Consider the following 17,922-nt stretch of genomic DNA (forward strand, 5'->3'; position numbering starts at 1 on the left):
GGCTGAGGGCTCAGAGAGATGCCAGGTTTTTGAAGGGGAAGAGGAAGGTCAACTGGAAGCATGATTTCTAGCTTTGTAGTCAAGGGTTTTTTTGCCTGGATTTTGACAGCAGCCTTGCTGTCAAAATCGTGCCAAGTTCTCTGCTAAGGCATAGGCACTGTCCATCCTCTGCGGTGGGATAGTCACATCAGATGGCCCCCTGCTTGTCCTTACGGGCCAGCTGCCCCGGGAAGACAGTCAGCCTTACAGAGTAAGTGACAATATTAAGAAACTCCATGTGAGGACGGTTGAAATTAGCCAGTGGAGAACCAGGCTTCTTTCCACCCATTTCTTGGAGGTGAGAATGTCCACTTCGGGTTCTACTTTGCAATTCTGTAGATCTGGCTAGTCTGAAGATTGCACGGTGAGGAGATCCCCCTTACCCCCCTCATCCCAGGACCCTGGGGCTCTGCAGAATGAAGATTCCTTTAACAACGCAGTTCAACTTTAGGTTCTGGGACCTTGAGGTCAAGAGTACTCTTTAACTGACTCACACGATGTAAATGTACGAGGAGCTTAAAGGGAAGATGTCATTATTTAGCTCTCCAGTGAATTATAAATGTTAACCTGGGGCCACAGATCTTCCAGACCTCCTCATGGAAACTCAGGGACCCCTTCACATGCTGGATCTGGGCCGTATTCTCCTACAAGGCCTCGGCGAGCCAGAGTTTCGGCCTCCTTCTTTGGGCAAATGACTGCCAAATTCCATCTCTCGATGGCCTCCATCCTGACACTCCTGAAAGCTTGTGTGACTTCCTGCTCTGGGTGGGTAGCCATCTGGCCCTATGACAGTGAAATCCCGACTGCCACCCCACACCACCACTTCCCCCAAGAGTCTCTCCCATCATCGCCTGGGGCCGGACTTCTCCCTGCCGTTTATGAGATTTCCACTGTGGTATCCACTTGGCCTCCAGGTGAAGTTCATTCCATCTTGCCAGCCTTCCCCCCAAGCCGCTCTACCCTCTTCCCATTGCAGTGTCCTTACTTTTAACTCTTGGTTTCCATTCTCACATCTTCTAAGATGACTTTCATTAGAAGAGAAGTCAGACTGAGGAATTAGGCCCACCTCTGGCTGGCTATGGTTTACATGCTGTGCAGGAGGTAGAGAATGAGAGAATTGGAGCCAGGCTGGTGCTCAGAGGCACCCAGTGTCACTGGGTAAGTCACTGGGCTTCTCGAAGGCCCCATTTATGCACCTTTAAATTGTGGCTGCCTTGTTCACAGGCTGCTTGAGAGGGCCTAATGTCATAGAGGAGAATCAAGCCAGGAAATAGATGAAATGGGGCAGCCAAGTACCTATCTAGCTCTGGCTCTTTGTATTATGAAGAGGAGATATTTGGGATTGCAGTTCCACATTGCTGTGGCTGTTTTGGGGCCCTTAGATGATCAGGAACATGGAGAATGCTAACATTTGTTCAGCACGCTGGTGTCACCCAGCTGCCTCAGGCTGTGCCCAGCTGCTCGAGGTGTGAGAGGATCAGTATCTCCACAGACCTTTGACGATTTGAGATATGTCATGATCAGGAACTCAGTCTCACAGGGCCTGAGAGGCCTGCCATCTTCCTGGGTGGTATCCATTCTTTTCAGGGCTGTTAGCAAAACTTTTTGTGGGGGGGATTTTTTTTTGGTGGTGGCATTTGGTTCTTTTATGGCCCTTCCTTTATCTGGACCATGAATAATCAACTGATGGATCCCTATCCCTGTTCTCATTCTCATTCCTGGGGATGCCCTACTTGGTGCTTTAGGGAAAGAAAGATGAATGGGAGATAGAGGTCATGAGGTAGAACATAGCACCTGAAAACAATCATGGAGCCCAACTGTCAGAGTTCTGGCTATCTCTGGGCTCTGAAGATGTCCTTTAGAAACTATCTACTGCTGCGTCACTTCCTGGGACTATGCTTAAGACAACCTCAGCTCCCTGTATAACAACACACTGGGACGGAGCTTAGGTGGCCTGCTGTCACCACCGGGGAGGGGGCAGGGTGTGTGCTTGGAGCTGGGAAGGAGAAGTAGAGAAATGAGCCAGGCCCACTCTAGAGCCTCTTGTCAGTCTCCCTCCCTTGGTCCCAAGGTCTTGGCCAGTCTAATTTTCTAGGCTACCATGTATCTAAACTCTTCTTTGGATGGTGCCACGCTGTTCTCAAATCACCTTCCTTCCTTTTATCCCTATAGGAATATGGGATGTAGGTATTATTTTTATTTTCTTCCTAATTCAGACGGAACCAAGAGCCCTCTGAGAAACTAGATAACTTGTTCTGGAAAGTGATAGGCTGGGGACATAAGCCCAGGCAGCTGTCACACTGTCATCTACTGCTCTCTCGGGACATTTGCCCCGGCATAAGTTTTGCCACAGGTGTCTTCTGTTTGCAAAGAACAGGAGAAAGTTCCTTCTGTGGCCGAGCAGTGTTCCTAGAGAGTTTGTGAGAGCAGGAACCTGGGGGCCCATAAGTCCCCAGGACTGAAGCAGCACAGTCCAGGGGGACAGCAGCTCAACAACGGGAGGCACCACCTTGGTCTGCCAGTGACGGAAAACATGCTAGTCATCGCGACTGTCAAGTGAGGTTTCCATAATGAGACCACACAAGGGTAGCATTTGGAAGTGCTTCATGGAGAGAGAAGTGGGATTCTCTTTTGATCTATATGCATTTTTATACCCAGAACATGGATCTGCATTTACTTGCCTTGACTTCTGAGATTAATATAATATAGAATAAAAATTTTACATACCTATCTTCAGACACATAAAATAGAGGCTATAGATTGTTTTGTTGTCATTTTATTCGTGAAGAGTTCAAAGCCCTGCCCTTGGCATGTCTAGCATGTTCTAAGTCTGTAACTGGTTCGCCAGGTGGTTGGGACAGACCGCTGAGTAGCAGGTAAGAATGGACCACTGAGGTAGACCCTTGGGGAATCTAGCCCAGAGGTTCCTCTTCTGTGATTTGCTTCCATTCCAGTCAAGACCAGCATGTGGATCATCTGTCTTTTCGTTAACCTCAGTCCTTCATGAATCTGTTAGTGTGGGTCATGGATTCGTTCCTTATGCATGCGAGCTAGCTGCATGGTCTTCCATGGCCACGGGTCACTCCCAAAGACTCCAACAGCGGCTACCATTTTGGCAACAAAAAGCCAGGAGCAAGGGGTTGGGTGCCTGAACAGGGGGTCAGATAGGAGCAGCTGTCAGGCTCAGCAGCCTTCAGGGGCTTTTGCTGGACCCACACATGGTAGTTGTTGCCCTGGGGTTCTGGAAGCATGCCGGTGACCAGTGTTTCCATCACTGGAGGTCTAGATGGAAAAACCAAGCATAGTAAAGTTAGGTGATCTGTTCAGCCCAGGAAGATCATGGCAAATTGAAGTAACATCTGTGGATGCTTTGCTCCATTGGTTAGAGTCTTGACTGGTGAACCTGGAGGGGTGGGCATCCATAGAAGCTGAGACTGAGGCTTTGCTCATTCTCATATTTCTCACAAAGGGGTGTATGATTATTGAACGTATTGACGGAGACCCCTGCTAGATGGAACGCTATTGACAGCCTAAGTCCTCACCAGGGAAGGTCCTCGAAGCCACTCTTCAGCTCCCTCCGCACAGGGTGTGGAACTGATGACAGCCTTGTGGGTCTCCACACCCCATGCCACCCCTGAGAAGTCCTGACACCAAAAGGGATGCCCTGGGAAGGGCTGCCAGAATTTCCTGTATCGCTGGGGCAGTAATCCAAAGGTCACAGACTCTGCAAAGGCACTGCTTTTGTTGCTCAGTGGAAGGCCCAGACCGCAGGGGTCCGAGTTAATTGATCACACTGGGAAGACTACTCCATTGAAGTCGGACGCAGCAGGATGAAGGAGAAGGGACTGAACTGATTAAGAATGGGCTTAACTGAAGAGCTAAACTGCCTCCAATCCGCAGAAGTAGGCAGGATGGAAATCATAAATCATAAATAAGCAAAATGCAGGTGCTAAATAAAGGCCCTTTCAATCTACCATCCCTCACAGCTTGCAAGTGTTGCAAGGTGGCAAAGCAGTGACATTGGTGTGGGTGACTGATCAGGGGTGGGCACCCTTGACACTGAGTCTGGATTCAGCTGCAGATACTTTTCATCTACAGTAAGTTTATCCAAACCCTGGAGAGCAGCTGGGATGAGTAAAATGATGGACTTCGGTCCCAATGAATGAACCAAGGCGACTAGGTCGATGTCTCAATCCACCTGGAATTTTAGGAATTAAAGCTTTTAGTCAAATTATCTTAAGACAGAGTGTGAACCTCCACACCTCATGAGGCACCATCATATAAGTGCATACACACACACACACACACACACACACACACACACACGCCATAGACCTGCATAGGTACTCTTATAGACATACATACACACATATATGTAACTAAAAGGCAGAAGACGTATAATTAAAAAGTGGCATATAAGAATACATAACATACAGAAATATATATATATACATCTTAAAACATGTATAAAAATAATATGTAAAATATGTACTTTATATAGAATATAAATATGTAATAACACTTTACATATAAATATAATATAAATATTTACAATATGTATTTTTACATAATATGTACCATTATAGTTGAATATAAATATAAAATATGTATAGTTTTATATATATGTTTTAAAGTATGTATACTTAATACAACACATACTTATATATACTTACACAGTGTATATTCTGCCTTTTTAGTTTTTCTCTGGCCAGAAGCATGACTACTTTTTATTTCTGTTCTGTTTACAGCAGTGTTACTGCATCCTATAAGGAAGTTTATCCAATACTATGTAAGATAAAAATTGAGCAGACAGAAAACCCTTCAAAGCCATAGAAAGGCATCAGGTTAGAGAATGGCCTATAGTTTCTCCCTAGGGCCAACCTGGTCAGTTTTTTTTCCTCTCTGGCATGAGAATAGCTCACTAGCTGTTTCTTTGGTTGAGTCTCAGCTGAGATTCAGAGAAGCTCACTGGGTCCACTCCCAATCAGGCTGTGCCCTGGTCCCCCAGCACACAGGCCCGATGCCTGTGTGCCTGGCGCCTGTGTGCCCGGTGGTTGAGGCAGCTGCTCTCTCGTGGCCCCTCCCACTTCCCTGATCTCGGCTATCGGTAGCAACTGAGACGTGTTTGTTCCCAAACCTGTTTACACCAGTTGTACTTTCTCCATTTAAGACATGTAACTAAATGTTATGTAAACAAATGTTGCGTGAGTGTGACAAGGAGAGGTATTTCTGTGAAGCTACACCATTGTCTTGGAAAGACTTGTCAAGGCTGAACAAAAATGATGGGCAAATTAAATAGAAACAAGATAGTCTTAAAAGATGGTGGGGAACATCATAAAAATCTAGGCAGAGTCTGTAGTCGCATTGCTTCTCAGCTTTCTTTGGAATTTTTTTTATCTTCTTTAAAGCTGGGGCGCCTGGGTGGCTCAGTGGGTTAAAAGCCTCTGCCTTCAGCTCAGGTCATGATCCCAGGGTCCTGGGATGGAGCCCACATCAGGCTTTCTGCTCAGCAGGGAGCCTGCTTCTTCCTCTCCCTCTGCCTACTTGTGATCTCTGTCTGTCAAATAAATACATAAAATCTTTAAAAGAAAAAGAAAGGAAGAAAGAAAGAAGGAAGCTAGAACCTGAAAATCATAGCAGATTTCTGGTTTATACAGGAAACTGGGACTTTCAGAGAGTGGACCCATTTTCAAAGACAAGGCATTACTCCTGTACCAAATTTGCGAATGATAGTGTACACTCATATGTTTAAATGTCTGTGAATGTGGTGCTGGTTTTGGCAGCACATCTACTAAACCTGGAATGATACAGAGATTAAGCATAGTCCCTGAGCAAGGATGACACGTAAATTCTGTGAATCTATATAATAAGTATCAATGAGTATATCTAGGTAGATAGATACATAGATAGATAGATAGATTGATAGATAATATAATGAGATATCATAGAGATAGATAATATAATGAGAGTATCACTTTTATGATTCCATGCTTTAACTGGTTTTTTTAGATCGAGTGTCAACCCAGTCATGTACGGGAATGTCTCTTTTGCAGCTGTGGTCTGTTGTGTAAAATACACATGTCCACTGAGCCCGTCAAGATGCTTATACTACGCAGGTTACAAGAGAACTGAGCCAGGCTGGGGAGAGAGCAGACAGACACAAGTCTTCCCGATAGTGCTCATCAAGGACCCATGTAGCTGGGGGACGCTGTGGGAGAACTGTCTATGAAAGTTTGCTGACTTCACTCACTTTCTTTCTCCTACTCCCCCCCCCCCACCTCTTCTCTTTTCCTCTCTGCCTCTCTCTCCGCTCTCCCTAACCAATGTAGTTTAGTTCAGAGGACTCTGAAATCAATAAGGGAGAGAGTATTTGGAGTTGAACAACAGTATATTTCAAAGTGTGCTTCTTTCTTTCTTTTTTAAGATTTTACTTATTTATTTGAGGGAGAAGCAGACTCTCTACTGAGCAGGGAGCCCAATGCGGGGCTTGATCCCCATGGGGGCTCAATCCTGGGACTCCCTGAATCATGACCTGAGCTGAAGGCAGACGCTTAACCTACTGAGCCACCCAGGTGTCCCTTCAAATACTTGTTTCAAGAAAGGTAGTCTTTGGCTTAAAAAACATTTGAAATATTTGTTTGTTTATCTTTGTTTACACCCCCTCCAACACACACAGAAGGAGAGAGGGAATTCCTGTAAATAATGAGATGATGCAATTTGATTTATTAATATGTGACTTCCATTGGATAGTTCAGGAATACACCTACTTCCCATGAAGTGAGATTGGGATATAAGGAAAGAATTCTTTTGTAGGTATCCCCACATCCAATGTGTTTTAGGTCAGTTTTCTATCCTCCCTGTCTACAAACATTTTGGAAAGACCATCCTCTGTCTCTGTGGCTGGTGTCTTTCACAACAACAGTCATATGAACGTGCTTTAATTTATGCTAACCTGAAATGCTTAAAGTCATCAAACAGGTAGGATTATTGGGTTCCTGTTCATCCGGGGAATGCAGATCCCAAAGATAAGGATGCCAGAACACAGACGTCGTGGGAAAGCATGCATACCCACCTCCAACAAATAAGACACCATCCTTCATTTCAGTAATAGCTCTTCAGGGTTTAATTTTGATAGATGGTGAGGTATTTTATTCTAGCACATAAACCAGATGTTTCTCTCAATTTAATGGGGAACAACTGATGGCTGCCAGATTAACTAGGAAAGAAATGTTTCTCTCTGCAGTTCTGGACAATAATGCAATTTAATGGCATTTCACCTGGGCGGACTTCTAAGATGGATGCGTTTGTCTTTTGCCTCTCAGGGCATAGGTCCAAATTTGGAGCAGATGGTGAAAAAGATGGATGGCCACAGAGATCTCCAGGTGAAATTGGTTGGATTTTCTCAATCCTCATTAATTCCTGGTTGACCATTATCCATCTCCATCTCTCTGACCCTCCGTAATGAATTCTGATTTCTGAGGATTTTCTGGTTCCAGAATAACCAAAATGTTCTGACTACAATCTGAACAGATTGAAAGAAGCAGTCACCTGCTATTTTTCAGGCTTTTAGAAGAGAGGGGCCACCTCAACCTGAAATCTTGTCCTTCCTTCGAGCAATGGGAGATTTTCTTTCCTGGTAATGGGACAAAACTGGGCAGGGTATGAATTCGAAAGCTCAGGGAGTAAGTTTAAGACACAAGTTTCTTCCGCTGTTGTTCAGGTAAAAGCAGAGACCTTTGGGTTCTTAGATTAAGTTTAATGAGAGACTCACTGCCCATCACTAAGCAAGACAGACGGGGTCACTCCTGCTATGGAACAAGATATAAGGAGAAGCTGATGATTGTGGGAAAACCCCAGAAGCTTTGTTTCAGGCCATGGAGGTAGAGAGGAGACCCCCAAGATCAAATGAAGGAGGCACCCATGGGAAGTACTAGGAACAGCAACGCCTTGTTTGATTTAATTAAAACAATGCCTGTGTGAGCTTCTTGATCTACGGCCTGATATTCTCATTTACTCCCACATTAGGGTAGGCTTATTGACATAATTGTTTTTGCTCATATTGAAGACTTTCCTGCTAAACAATTTGTATTACTGTTATTTTTTATTGCAATTGTATTAGCCCCCGTTCTGAGCCAGATGCCTTCAGTTTATAAACATTGTCAAAGACGCTTAATAAGAGGACAAATGATCCCCATTTAGGATGGGAACTTATGGGTGACTGACAAGGTGAGCGTTAAACCTTTGGTTGCCATAGACCTACAGACACCTATGTATCTGCACGTGTTGGAGGAAGGAAACATACCGGTGAACAAAATCTGGCAGATCACAGGGGTTTAAGACCACAGAAGAAAATGCCCAGGAGATGTACAGTTAGTTTTAAAAGCTAAATAAGTGGGGCATTTTCCATGGGCCTTTTCTTCACTTGAGCAGAATGACAGTATTTTACTAGTCAACCAAGACATGAATCAAGATTTAAACCAACTTCTCACCTTTCATGCAAAGCCTAACCTCAGTAGTTACTAAAAATAAATGAGATTTAAATAGATGTAGAAGCACCTATTTTATTTCCAATTTCATGCTCCTGTATTTTGCACTGTGGTTTTTAGATCTGTTTGTGAAGGCTGATTGGGGCAAAGAACAGCCCTGAGAGACAGCTGGGAAGGAAGCAGGCTTTCAGGTCCATGACAGAGTCCCAGGCTCTGGGTTCAGCTGTTACCAACTCACCAAGTGACCTCAGGCCAGTTTCCTCCCTTTGAAAAATGGGAACAATTACACAAACTGTCTTTTTACGGGATGCAGTGGTGTCTGTGATTGGCACCATTGGTGGTTTTAGGCTGAGAGTCTGGGGGTGTAACTCTCCTCTTTTCCTCAGGGACCACGAGTGTAGGTCAGGGATCCAAGTCCAGGGAGGACATTGGATTTAATTTCTCTCTAGTCTACATAGCAGTTCCAGCGTCCAATAACCCATCGTCATTCGGACTGGAGTCAAGGAGAGGTACACGCCATTTCTCCACATCCTGACATTCTCCTGGATTACCAGCTCTCTGTCATATCTCCCTGCTCACAGGGCTGGTGACCTGGGCGAGGTCTCCATGGGTCCCCTCCTTTTGCTTTCACCTGCTATGCGTTTCACCAATAACTGACTTCCAAGTGAATAGGAATTCTTGTTCACAACTATTCTCATGCGCATTATTTTGCTTTCTCAAGAATGGGTACTAAGTTCTGATCGTGTGCAGGCACCGTGCTTAACACTTTTTCCATCATCCTCTCGTTAACTGGAGAGAACTGTGGAGAAGAAAGGGACAGGAGTCCCCCAGACCAGGCAGCTGTCCTGTGGGGGTGGGGAGGTTCCCTCCCCAGCCTCTCAGTCTTTAAGGCTGCCTTGTGCAGCTGTCTTCCAACTGTTCGCTCTCCACCTGGTCCATTCTGCAGGCCACCACCAGACGTGTCCCCTGTACCGCCGTCCTGCTAGGGTTTCTGCCTCGTAACCTGCCCAGCGTTGTATGCACACCAGCCCTCCAAAAACTAAGCACGTCTCTTTTCCCTTCTGCTTTCCCCAAACCCGTTCTCAGCTGCCAGCAAAATGTGTTGTTAACCCAAATACTCTTGTGCCTCTGCACATTATCCTTCCTTTCGGCAATTCCATCTCCCAGCCTCTGAGCTGCCCTTCAGGGCCACGCATAAATCCGGATCCCCGAAGCCTTCCCTGACTGGCCCAGCTAGAGATCCTTTCTCTCCCCTCTAGCTGTGGTACTGATGGTATGGTGTGTGGGGCCTGGCTGGGTACTCTTGCTTTCTGTTGTCATGATCCCTAGAAGGTTCTTGGGCTTCCAGATGAGGAAGCTACAGAGAGGTTAGTGATGGTGCTGGGGCCAGAGGCCCATTCCCATTCCCACCAGTCCCAGACTGGTGATCTTTTTCTACTACAGCGTTTTACCTTCTGTCCTTTCTTGGAGGACAAGGACTCTACCCTGTCTATATTCAAAGTTTACCTAGCATCCTGCGTAGCACCTTGTATCTAGGGGTTAATCAATAAGTATTCATTGAAAGAAAGCAAAAGAAAGAAGATAAGAAGGGAAAAAACAGTAATAACTAACCCTTATATGGCCCTTTTGTTTTAACTTAATCCCCTTTCTAGTTGACTCCCTTTAAGTCCCTAGGGGGCGCCTGCGTGGTTCAGTCAGTTAAAGGTCAGACTCTTCATATCACCTCAGGTCTTGATCTCAGGGTTGTGAGTTCAAGTCCTGTTCTGGGCTCCATGCTGGGCGTGGAACCTACTTAAAAAAAAAAGAAATCCCTACGAAATAGGTCCTGTTATTCTCAGCCTCATTTTACAGGTGAGAAGACCAAGGCAAGAGAGACTAAAGTGACTCGCTCGAGGTCACAGAGCTGATAAGTGAGTGTCAGGACTTGAACCCAAGGGGTCTGGCCACTGAGCCTGTGCTCTTCTTCCACCGTGTTCTGCTGCCAAGTCATAAAGGATGGACAGACAGGGAAAGATACATAAAGAAGGATGAGCCTCAGATCGGTGCCCAAGACAACAGAGCAGAGGACATTTAGATGATGCTGCCATGTTCTGTCTTCTTTGAATTTCCATTGAGAAGGAGTAATGGCCGGACCACGGGGTTTGTCCCTGCTGCCTGGATCATGGGTTGCCGTGAGACTCCCTGAAGGCATGGCACCCAGATTGGCAGCCTTGTATCCCAGTCGTTATAGGAGGCTTGGTCTAGGGACTGTTAAACCGCTCCTGCGCCCCCAGCCCAGAGTCCCTAAGCTGGGGAACGGTTGCTGCTCTCTCCCCAGATGCTCCTTCCAGAGCTTGTGCTTTTCACGGAAGGCTGCCTTCAAGGGAACAGTCACAGACTTAAAATCACCACAACTAGACATGAGTAACAAATGCGTCAAGTTTGGCTAAAGCAAGCTGATAAAGAATATTGAATGGGAGCTTTTATCTTTAGAAGCATGACTGTTAATGTGGCTGATTTCTAACTAGGCTCCCAGTAGCTATTGGGATTTCTGCTCACGCTAGCGCCGCTCAGACTTACACACAGAAGAATCTATCTTAAACGTATTGTGAACTTTAGAGCATGTTAGCGGAAGTGGCCTATCATTCAGGAGCATGGGAAGATAATTTTGCCAGCATTGAGAGAACACTTTGCACCCAGAATCCTAGAGGGAACAGAATACTACTCCAGCTTTGATGAATCACAGCTGAATCATGTTTAAGTGTGTGCTGCATTTTGAGGGATTCCCTTCTCCCCCCACCCCTCCCCGCCCCTGCAGGGTGAAAAGCATTGCTCTTCCTGTGTAAAACCATTATTTACAGCCAAGACCACGAAAATGTTTTTGTGGTGATGTTGTGAACGCATCAAGTGTTTGTTGTGGTCCAACTAAGACAACTTTATAGGTTGATGAAAAGTGATTTATCTTTCTTCTAAGCAGAACATTTAGTTCTCTGTCTGCCTCTTGGACTCCACGCAAATCTGTCTGGCCCCACCCCTTGCTGCCCTCCCGGATCAGCACCACCCTCTTGGATATCTCCTGGTACATTTTTATGACCACGGTCCTGTCTGTTCCTAGTAATTAAGAACTCTCTGAGCAACATGAACGTAGGTTACTGTTCATTTGGTTTCTTGGAAGCACTGGGTGTGTGCGAGGGTCATTTTTCACCAAAAGACAAAACCAAAGAGTGAGTCCGGGAAGTAAAGAATGAATGGACCAGGTAGCTTGCTGTTCTTAGCCCCCAGGGGACTGTAGGCATTGTTGCTCGAGTGGACAGAGCCCAGACCGACCCTGAAGGAAGATCTGGGTTCACGCTACCGCACTGGGTTTTAACTTCTTGTAACCCTGAGCAAAAGAATTCACTTTTCCAAATCTCAGTTCCTATCTGTGGACTCAAGATGACAAGGCCTAGCTTACAGGGTTATTGAAAGGATCACAGACACTGGATGGGAAGTGCCCGGCACTAGTGTGCTGTGGCGGCTGGTGGTTTTCCTTGTTATTTCTGCTGTTGTCCTCTCTGCCATTACTACGGCCTCTCCAAGCAGCTCTTGTATGTGGGAAGCACCAAGGGGAACTTGACCCCTGCTTCTTCCCATGCACGTAGGACACAGCTTTAACCCGCCAGACAACTTGCTATCCTTACCAGAGCACTGTCCTTGCTCTAAATACAGTAAAAGTAAACATAAAAGTGCGACTACATAGGGATGAAAACAAAGAATGACGAGCTGCTTCTCTCCAACTGGGGGACCCACCCACAAAGGCGGGGCTCACAGGTGAGCCCTAGGGGCCAAAATTCAATCCCGCATGGATTCTGTCCTTATGAAGCTTACCATCTACCAGGAAGGAGGAAATGCCCATAAACATCCAGGAAGTTGGGTAGAAAATGGTAAGACCATAGGAAAGACAGTACTCATGGGCTATAGAGTTTGGGAGAAGAACAAAATTTTAGCTAGAGTTGGGACATGCAGGTTTTATGAAAGAGGCAGCTTGGTTAGGATCCTTAGGAACACAGATTTTGGGGTTGGGCCATTAGGTTCAAACCTTGGCCTTACTACTTCCTTGTTTTGGGCTACTTGAGCAGGCTAGGTCACATCTCTGTGCCTCTGCTTCCCCATCTTTAAAATGGGTATAATAATAATATCGACCTCTCAGGGTTGGTGTAAGGATTCAGTGAGATGTGTGACATGCTTAGAACAGGTTTGAATTTACCCTCCAAGCAAAGGTGGGCAGAAATGTTTCTAGATGGAGGAGTAACAGGAACTAAGGCAGAGCCTGCTCTGAGGTACAGGGTGGGAGAAGATGAGGGGGGGAATGCCGCTCGAGCTGAGACTATGGATGTTGTGGAGTGTGGGCCAGGGGCCTTAGACTTTACTGAAAATGTGCAATGAAATCAGTCTTCTAGAGTTCCATTGTCCGTGCGTGTGAAGCCAGAATCTGAACGTGTCTCCGGGTAGGTCTCTACATTTCCGTGGCAGGGAACATGGCAATGAACCAGATGCCAGTGGGCATGAAGTTGAAACTTGGATTAACAGGGCTCAACACATAGGCCTGAAATGATACCTCAGGGAAGACAAGCAGCGGAGCCTGAGCAGGAAGCAAAACCGGGGAGCGAAGGGAGGCGAGGGGCAGAAGGAGGGGGGCGGGGCGGCAGGAAAGGTCACACCATTACCCCCATCTACTGCTTCCTTTTTAGGGTACAGATTTTTTTTTCTTTAGGGTATAGTCAGCTGTTTTGTTTGTCTTCATGTGTCGTTTTATTTCTTTTGAGCTTTGGGATGCGTGTGTCATCTTTACCTTCTGTGCTAGGGTGGCGGGGAGTAGGGTGGGGTTGATGAAAGCTGACTTTTGGAGACTTTGGTTTCAGTGACCTATAGATGTATGCTTTGTCAGGATGTGGATGTTGCCCTCTTCTAGGCACCTAGAGCAGGATTCTGTAGGAACTGGGAAAGGGCTGTACAGTGTTCACAGCCGAGAGGATGACTTCTTCTTTTGGTCTTTAAATGAAAATTGGAGGGTTTGAATGCCTCAGGTTTGGTTTACTTTTGACTTTAGCTGTGTAAAGGCTATCTTCAATTTTTAAAATAATCATAAGTAAGTAATATTGTTTTCAAGTTAGATTCATTGTTTTTAAGTGTTACGGGGATATGGGACAGTTCCTAAGACCCCATGGAAGTCTTTTAAAATTCGTTGCGGAATTGGGCACCTGGGTGGCTCAGTCAGCTAAGTGTCTTAACTACGGTTCAGGACATGGTATCAGGGTCCTGGGATTGAGCACCGCATCTGGCTCCCTGCTCAGCGAGGAATCTGCTTGTCCCTTTCCCTCTGCCCCTCCCCCACTTGTTCTCTCTCTCTCTCTCTCTCTTTCTCAAATAAGTAAAATCTTTTAAAAAAATAAAATTTGTTGTGGAACAACGTAGTATACAATAAATCTATATAAGTACCACATCAAGATCAAATACCATAAAATGTCTGTGTGTAGCCTGGGAGCAGGGAAATGAGAAAGTGCGATTTATAATGTAATCTGTTGTTCTAGAACTCACTATGTATCTCCCCACCAAGTGACTGGGAGGGAGACACCAGCTCGTCCACTGTTGGAAGTGGGGTCTTCCGGTCCCGGCTGGATTTCTCCTGCAGTAGAAGCTTTCCCAAAGAGATCTTGAATGTTCTTCAGACTGGTGCCTGGGCCCTCTTTCAAGGGTTTCCTTGTAACCCAGGAAGGTCCACAAGCACATTCCTAAATGATGGGAAGTATTTGTTGATTTGGTCTTTAAAGGCATTTTTTCCATAGTCCTCTAGTGTTTCTTTATTAGAACGTTAGATTCCAATAGTCTTGGAAACTATTACTTATCCATCACACTCTTGCTGAAGAGTGAAGTTTGCCCCCAGCTGTGACAGCCAAGTCGCACTAACTTCAATGGGAATGACACATGTTTGGGCAGAGGCAGAATTTAGCTTTTAAACTTTGGCTTAACGGGCCTGTTTAGTATATTATGTAAGAAGGAGTGAGGTCATAAAAAGAGCCATGTCTCCTACCTTGAACCAAAAGTCGTCCTTATTTGGTGTTTCCAAAACTAGAAAACAATACAGGCAACCAGCTCTCTCTGGACCAGGAGAGAACTAATGGCTTCCTTGTTCTAGACCATGGGTTTTGTGACAGTGTCAGCAAAGCAGGCTTCCTGCTGCTTTTAGCACTTGAGGTTTGGACCAGTTTCATTGACCTGCTCTGTCTGCTTGGAAGGAACATTCTGGAAGTCTACTGAAGCCCCACCTGCCTTTGGGACACCCAGTATCATTGAGGGGAAGCTCTGCCATGGGGTCCTGGGCCTAGGATCCAAGGGAGGGAGCAGCAGGTGTCAGCCCTCCAGTCCTGCTGCTTCTGCAGGACCCTGCAGCCGCTGAGTCTCAGAAGACCTAGCATTACACTTCTCTTGGATCATCCTTTTGGCTGAGCTGAAGGTAGATCAAATTTCACCCTTAAATAACCATCTTCTGTCTGTGTACACAGTCACAGCCATTAGTCTTAAAAACATCAAACTCAGCCCATGGATCTGGACCGGCTTCTTGTTCAGACCTTAACTTTGGAGGCCACTCTTTTCTGCTTTCTCAAGTCTCTGAGAACACAGCCTACTCCACGAGTCGTAAAAACCCCATGCTGGGACACACGTGATTCAAGGGGGAAGCGAATGAAGAAGATTCTTTCACTTCTCCTTCCTGGGACCTACATCCGTTTTGGTATCCTACTTGCATCCAGCAAGAAATGCCAGAAGATGAAAGCATAGCACTCTCATTCTTTTTCTTGGGAAGAAGAGGTTATGCAAAGGAGGCCTATGTCCCTGCAGAGTGGGTGAGAAGCCTGGCAAGAGATTTGTCTCATTTAAGAAGTAAATATATTCAGTGGAAGCAAAGATGCTGCCAAGTAAATTTATTCCATTTTTAGGGAGAAAAGGACAGGAGCTTTGCTGCTCCTTTAGGTTGCTTCTGGGTATACATTTCTGCATGAGGTTCTCTAAAAAAGCCAGAACGCAACAGCAGCTTGTGTGAAACGTGACCACTTCAGCCTGCCCAAGACTTTGAGAAACAAAAGAGAAAGCAGAGGGTAATTGATTCTGTTCTCCAAAGGCCCATCCTGACACGGAACGGAATCCTGGCTTGGTTTCTTCCGTACAGGTGTTTAGTCTCTACCAGCAGGAGGACACAGATGGAGTCTACCTTTCTGCAGATGTCTTTAAATGTCAAAAACATGAGGAGGAAACCCATTGACTTTTGTCATCGTGACAGTGCAGTATATTCCTTAATACTGAGGTAGCCATGCCCCAAATGATGCTCCCATCAACGGGATGAGGAGAGATTTTATAAGAAGGCAGAGAATCTCTTATCATGGAAAGCAACTTGTGTCACAGCCAGGAAGCTGCGGAATCTTTCTCAAATTTTTGCTTGAGAGCTAGATGTGAAACTTATTCCTTCACCACGTATCAGTTCTGACAGAGCAACAGTGTAAGAACATGAGAATCCATGCTTCAGCAATGGGAAGCTTCAAAATCTTCAGTCTGCTACTAAATGTAAAATTTAGGAACCCTGTGGTTTAATGAAAATGATTGCTTCTGGGAGCAGTTCAGTAGGGATGTCATGTCAAATTAAGTTTTATTTAGTGGGTTTTGTCCGATCGGGATATTCACCAGTCTGGATCCCAACACTGTACAGGCTTGCTGCATTGACAGAAGTGAAGCTAGTCCCCCGTCCTTTCAATGAGGTCACCTTGACTGGCTTGTTTGAATGCTCTGTGGTTATGGGGACCTCATAGCCCCAGTGAACAAGCGAGGAGCCTCGTAGGAGGCAGATCTCATGGCAGAGACTCCTCGCTCGCAAGGTTTAGAAAATTCAGTGTCTTGCGCTGAAATTGTGCTTAACTAAATATAGAGGGCTAAAAGAGAATCCTTCCATGGGAGGGCTCCCTTAATTAGCGTGGTTCATCTACACTCCTCTGTGTGTGCTGACTCGTGCCTAAACATTGGAGGCCAAATCTAAAAAAGAGAAAAAGTAAGCCTGTGGCTCAGTCCTAGGAAAGACGTAGAGCAACAGAATATAATCCTAGACAGGGGGAGCCTATGAGATGCCCGTGTTGGAGAGAGGGGCACCAGCTTCGCGGAATCACTCTCGTTAACTAACTTCACAGTGTGGCTTTGCAAGTGCCGATACCATATTCAGTTTTTCTCCACTTGTCGTGATCCTGCTGTTTTCAAAGCATTTCATGATCCAGGTCTCAAACGTCAGATAAGATCAGAAGTTCTGAGAAGGTGTTAGCCTCTGATGCTCACTGTACTTTGAATATTTCCACCTTGCCATTCCCCAAAAATGCTCAGATAAGGTAATTTTTTAAAAAGATTTTTATTTATTTATTTGACAGAGATCACAAGTAGGCAGAGAGGCAGAGAGGACAAGGCAGGATCCCTGCTGAGCAGGGAGCCTGATGCAGGGCTCGATCCCAGGACCCTGAGATCATGACCTGAGCCAAAGGCAGAGGCTTAACCCACTGAGCCACCCAGGCACCCCAGATAAGGTAATTTTTTTAAAAAGATGGCCCAGATGACAGTGTTCTAGGCCTTCACCTCTTGAATATGGGAACAACTCTCAAGGAAAAGGAGAGCTGAAGAGATCTGGAGTCCTATCTCCTAGAACAGCACCAGGGAATAGAACAGAAGGCAAGGGTCCTGACAGTGTGGAGCCTCACAGAATGCACTCAGTTTCCCCCTGATGCCAGAGCTTTGTCTGTGTAGTTAGGGATCTTGTTACTGCTGAGACCCTGTCCCTGCTTTGCCCAAATTCTGGCCCTGCTTTTCCCTCCTTCCCTTAGCTGACTTGTCTCCCTGTGAGTCCCATTCCCATGCGAAAGTCAGCTTGTGGAAGACACCTGAAGAAGAGAGCCAGGGCAAGAGAAGATATTTGGGACTGGTTCAGAGGTAGCACCGTGTGTGTTCTAGTGACTGCAGAATGGTCCTCAAAAAGCTAGAATTGATCCCAGCCAGTTCATGCACCCTGTGCTGCGTTTGGGTAACCAATTTGGTCCTGGTGTTAGAACCCTTATAACTGCATGGATCTATGCTTGCTGCTTTTTGGAGAAATGAATTTTATGGAAGTTTCTATTTAAGGAGAACCAAACAATAACAAACAAACAAAAAAAGCTCCAATTCCTATTACCCGAACTCCTCTTCACACATAGTATTCTAATGCAGTTTGTTCCTGAAACTGACTCATTCAGCTTTTCTCCTGGAAGTTGTCAGTATGTGAGTCTGGTTAATGGAGAAAATCAGCGCAATGCCCAGGCACAAAGCCATGACTCATTCCTGGCATTTCAGGGGCTTTGTAATGGAAATCATAGTTGCA

At 45.7% G+C, this 17,922-nt stretch overlaps 1 protein-coding gene and 1 non-coding gene across 3 annotated transcripts in view; both read left to right on the top strand.

Annotated features, from left to right (window-relative positions):
- Nucleotides 1-17,922, top strand: part of SAMD4A (sterile alpha motif domain containing 4A) — a 208,373-nt gene that overhangs the window by 81,525 nt on the left and 108,926 nt on the right. The gene's annotated exons all lie outside the window — the stretch shown is intronic.
- Nucleotides 5,807-5,912, top strand: LOC123390624. The gene has a single exon (XR_006605159.1). It is a non-coding gene; the product is annotated as a U6 spliceosomal RNA (small nuclear RNA).

The sequence above is a fragment of the Mustela putorius genome, unplaced genomic scaffold (genome assembly GCF_011764305.1).
Source record: "Mustela putorius furo isolate JIRA1106 unplaced genomic scaffold, ASM1176430v1.1 tig00000129_pilon_pilon_pilon, whole genome shotgun sequence".
Classification (NCBI taxonomy): Eukaryota; Metazoa; Chordata; class Mammalia; order Carnivora; family Mustelidae; genus Mustela; species Mustela putorius.